The following is a 5,314-nucleotide window of genomic DNA, read 5'->3' as shown; positions in this document are numbered from 1 at the left end:
CAACTATAAATACCACCTTTTCACTCTCTCTATCTCTATACTGCCATTTCTCTCCTTTTCAATGGTCATCCATCCCTCTCCCCCTTTCTCTTCTCCCGCACCCCCTTCTCTATTCTTTTAAGACTTTCACGCCTCAATGACCACCATCCCTCTTCTTCTTCTTTTTTTCTCATCCAAATTTTCCTTCTTCTGCACCTCTTTTAAACCAGCTTCTCAGTTCTCTCCACTATTGTGGGTACTCATGGCCATGCCGTAGTTTACGACGGTAAGACCACAGTTTGGTGGTGGGTCTTTACGACTCAATACCACAATTTTCATCTTGGATCTGTATGTTAGAGACTCATTGTGACTATGAGTGACGAGTCTACAAGTTTAACAATCCACAATGATGACCATGGGCTATAAAGATCTGTGGCCAGAGACCACGGCCTGTGGGTTTGTGCACGATTATTACTTGGTTTCATTTATTTGTTTCATTTTATCTGTAATTTCGTAAGTTTAATTTGATTTTCTATTGGATTTATGATATTTTTATAGATTTGTAAGTTAGTTACTTTTGATCCGTAAGTTTGTTGGTTTTTGTTTGGATTTTTATTTGATTTTCTTTTGTAAAGAATGTGGTGTTGAACGGGGTGGTCTAACAATGGTGGCAACAATCTGCCCCCTGGTATGACAAGGGTACACACCCAAGGAGTTAACACCCCCCCCCCTTCTCGTCCATGCGAGGTCAGGTGCATGTAACACCTTTAGTGAAGAGTGGATGCTTTGCAAAATGATAGTAAAAGCAGTGTGCCTATTTCTCTCTAATTATTTAGCCTATCTCTCAAATCACAAATAAGAGACAACATAGTTTATGTATATATGATGTTTGCAAGGTAAACAACCAACAACGGTAGAATAGAGAATGCAAAAAATAATACAAATATTTTTACAACATTTATCTTAATTTTATAAAAATAGACATCTATTGGATAAAAGCAATAAATGGTATATATCAAACCTGTAATTTTATAATTTTGAGATAATTTCATCTCTTAAAAACCTGTCATAACAAAATCTCTTGCAAATATTAAAAAGAAATTAAGGAAAATAAAAGTATACAATAACAAATATCAATAATTATAACAATAATGAAGCTAATGTGGATGATCTCAAAACTAATGATGATGATAGTATTTAAAGATAATGCAATGATGATGTGATGAGATCATAATGATATGAATATGAGGATGTAACGAGATGGATCGTGAAAGTCATGAAGATGAGGATGTGATGAGATAGTGATGGTATGAAAAGATGATGAGAAGATAAATGGTAAGATGATGATGAGTATGGTGATATAATGAAATGAATCGTGATGGTTATGTAGATAATGTAATGAAATCATGAAGATATGAAAAGATGATGTAATGATAAATGATATGAAAAGATGATGAGATTATAAATGATAAATGATATGAAAATATGAAAAGATGATAAATGACATGAAAAGATAATGAGCTAAGCCGAGCAAATCGTAAGGGTAAAACTCAACACCTTAGCCAACTATGTGATGGAGAGTATGGCATCTGCCCCACCTGCATTCCACTGGTGGACAAGCTTTAATTCTCCTGTTTGAAAGTTCAGGGCATAGGTGCCGGGTTGGGCCTTGGGTCCACCTGACTTTTAATATATATATATAAATATATTCAAATATAAATATAAATCATAATATCATATATATTAAAAACACAAGACCCTAACGATATATACCACTTTTTCACTCTCCCAATCTACTGTCATTTCTCACCATTGCAGCTGCCATCCCCCACCCCATTTCTACTCTCCCCCTCTTCTCTTTTCCTTTCAGACTTTCATGCCTCATTGGCCACTTCTCTCTCTCTTTTTGCTTGTCATCCATATTTCCCTTCTTCTCCACCTTTTCTTAAACCATCTTCTCAGTTCTCTCCATTATCATGGGTACTCATGGCCAAGCCGCAGTCCACGATGATGGTCGAGCTTTAATATATATAAATATATGCAAATAAAAATATAAATCATAGTATCATATATATTAAAAACACAACACCTTAACTATAAATACCACTTTTTCACTCTCTCAATCTCCCTACTGTCATTTCTCTCCTTTCCAATGGCCATCCTCCTCCCCTTTCTCTTCTCCCATCCTCCTTCTCTGTTCTTTTAAGACTTTCACGCCTCAATGGCCACCATCCCCTCTCCTCTCTCTTTCTTCTTCTCATCCATATTTCTTTTCTTCACCACCTCTTCAAACTAGCTTCTCTGTTCTCTCCATTATTGAGGGTACTCATGGCCAAGCCACAGTTTAAGACGATAAGACAACAATTTGGTTGTGGGTCTCTACGACTCATTACCAGTATTTTCATCATGGGTCTGTATGTTAGAGACACAGTGTGACAATGAGTGACGAGTCTGCAAGTTTAACAATCCACTATGACGACCATGGACTATAAAGTTCTGTGACCAGTTACCACGGCATGTGGGTCTGTGCACGATTATAACTTGTTTTCATTTATTTGTTTCATTTTACCCGTAATTTTGCGAGTTTGTTTGGATTTTTGTTGGCTTTGTGATATTTTTCTAAATTGTAAGTTTGTTTGTTTTAATCTGTAACTTTGTTGGTTCTTGTTTGGATTTTTCTTGGACTTTATTTTTGTAAAAATGTGGTGTTGAAAGGGGTGGTCTGACGATAATGGCCCCAATCTGCCCCTCCCCCTCCGAGTATCCAGACAGGGGCACCCACCCACGAAGTTAAGCCCCCCACCCCCCTCTCCTTGTGCATGCGAGGTCAAGGGCATGTAACACCACTAGTGAAGAATGGATGCTTTGCAAAATGATAGTAAAAGCACTGTGCCTATTTCTCTCTAACTATTTAGCTTATCTCTCAAATCACAAATAAGAGACAACATAGTTTATTTATATATGATGTTTGCAAGGTAAACCACCAACAATAATAGTAATGGAGAATGCGAAAAACAATACAAATATTTTTACAACACTTATCTTAATTTTATTAAAATAGAAATCTATTTGATAAAAGCAATAAATGGAATATATCAAACTTGTAATTTTATAATTTCAAGATAACTTCTTCTCTTAACAACCTATCATCACAAAATCTCTTGCAAATATTTAAAATAAATTAAGGAAAATAATAGTATACAACAACAAATATCATTAATTATAACAATAATGAAGCTAATGAGGATGATCTCAAAACTAATGATGATGATAGTATGAAAAGATGATGCAATGAGGATGTGATGAGATCATGATGATATGAAGATGAGGATGTAATGAGATGGACTGTGATAGTCATGGAGATGAGGATGTGATGAGATCATGATGGTATGAAAAGATGATGAGATGATAAATGGTGAGATGGTGATGAGTATGGTGATGTAATGAGATGAATCGTGATGGTTATAAAGATGATGTAATGAGATCATGAAGATATGAAAAGATGATGTAATGATAAATGATATGAAAAGATGATGAGATGATAAAGGATATAACAATATGATAAGCTAAGTTGAGCAAATCGGTAAGGGTAAAACTCAATACCTTAGCCTACTAAGCGATGGAGAGTAGGTCTGCTACCACACTTGCATTCTCCTAGTGGATGAGCTTTAATTCGCTTGCATTCCAAGGCCCACCCGGCCTTTAATGTATATAAATATATACAAATAAAAATAAAAATATCATAATATCATATATATTGAAAACACAAAACCCTAACTATAAATACTACTTTTTCACTCTTTGTTGTCATTTTTCTCCTTTCCAGCAGCCATTTCTCTTCTCCCCCTCCCTTGTCTCTTTTCCTTTCAAACTGTCATGCCTCAATGGCCACCATCCCCCCTTCTCTCTCTCTTTTTTTCTCCTCCATATTTTCCTTCTTCTCCACCTCTTTTAAACCAGCTTCTTAATTCTGTCCATTATCATGGGTACTCATGGCCAAGCCGCAGTCTACGACGACCATGGGCTATAAAGATCTATGACCTGAGACCATGATTTGCGTCGTGGGTCTGTATGTTAGAGACTCGATGTGACTACGAGTCACGAGTCTGCAAGTTTAACAATCCACTATGACGACCATGGGCTATAAAGATCTATGACCCAAGACCACGACATGTGGGTCTATACACGATTATTACTTGGTTTTGTTTATTTGTTTTGTTTTATCTGTAATTTTGTGAGTTTGTTTTGGTTTTTTGTTGGATTTGTGATATTTTCTGATTTGTAAGTTTGTTTGTTTACCTGTAAGTATTTTGGTTTTTGTTTGGATTTTTATTAGACTTTTTTTTTTTTTTTTGTAGATAATGTGGTGTTGAACGGGGTGGTCTGACGATGGTAGCACCAATCTGCCCCCACCCCCCTCCCGATATCCAAACGGGGGCACCCACCCATGGAGTTAAGCCCCCCCCCCCCCCCCCCTCCCTTGCTGTCTAAGCGAGGTCAAGTGCATGTAACACCTTTGGTGAAGAGTGGATGCATTGCAAAATGATAGCAAAAGCATTGTGCCTATTTCTCTCTAATTATTTAGCCTATCTCTCAAATCACAAATGAAAGACAACATAGTTCATGAATATAGGATGTTTGCAAGGTAAACCACCAATAATGGTAGTAATAGAGAATGCGAAAAACAATACAAATATTTTTACAACACTTATCTTAATTTTATAAAAATAGACATCTATTGGATAAAAGCAATAAATGGTATATATCAAACCTGTAATTTTATAACTTCGAGATAACTTCATCTTTTAACAATCTATCATCACAAAATCTCTTGTAAATATTAAAAATAAATTAAGGAAAATCATAGTATACTACAAGTATCAATAATGATAACAATAATGAAACTAATGACGATGATGATTTGAAAGATGATGCAATGATGATGTGATGAAATCATGATGATATGAAGATGAGAATGTAACGAGATGGATCGTGACAGTCCTAAAGATGAGGATGTGATGAGATCATGATGGTATGAAATGATGATGAGATAATAAATGGTGAGATGATGATAAGTATGGTGATGTAATGAGATGAATCGTGATGGTTATGATGATGATGTAATGAGATCATCAAGACATGAAAAGATGATGTAATAAAAAATGATATGAAAAGATAATAAGATGATAAATGTTATGAAAATATGTTGAGATGATAAATGATATGAAAAAAATAAAGAGCTAAGCTGAGCAAATCGGTACGGATAAAACCCAACACCTTGGCCTACTATGCGATGGAATGTAGGGTTGCTACCGTGCCTACATTCCATAGGCGG

General features: G+C 35.6%; 1 long non-coding RNA gene across 1 annotated transcript; it reads left to right on the top strand.

Annotated features, from left to right (window-relative positions):
* The first annotated feature begins 338 nt into the window (after window positions 1-338).
* On the top strand, window positions 339-4,743 carry LOC121259152. The gene is made up of 2 exons (XR_005939522.1): window positions 339-866; window positions 4,613-4,743. It is a non-coding gene; the product is annotated as an uncharacterized LOC121259152 (long non-coding RNA).
* Window positions 4,744-5,314: the final 571 nt, after the last annotated feature.

The sequence above is a fragment of the Juglans microcarpa x Juglans regia genome, chromosome 4D (genome assembly GCF_004785595.1).
Source record: "Juglans microcarpa x Juglans regia isolate MS1-56 chromosome 4D, Jm3101_v1.0, whole genome shotgun sequence".
NCBI classification, from domain to species: domain Eukaryota; kingdom Viridiplantae; phylum Streptophyta; class Magnoliopsida; order Fagales; family Juglandaceae; genus Juglans; species Juglans microcarpa x Juglans regia.
The sequence above is the reverse complement of the archived record's forward strand: the minus strand, read 5'-3'. Positions and strand labels throughout refer to the sequence as shown.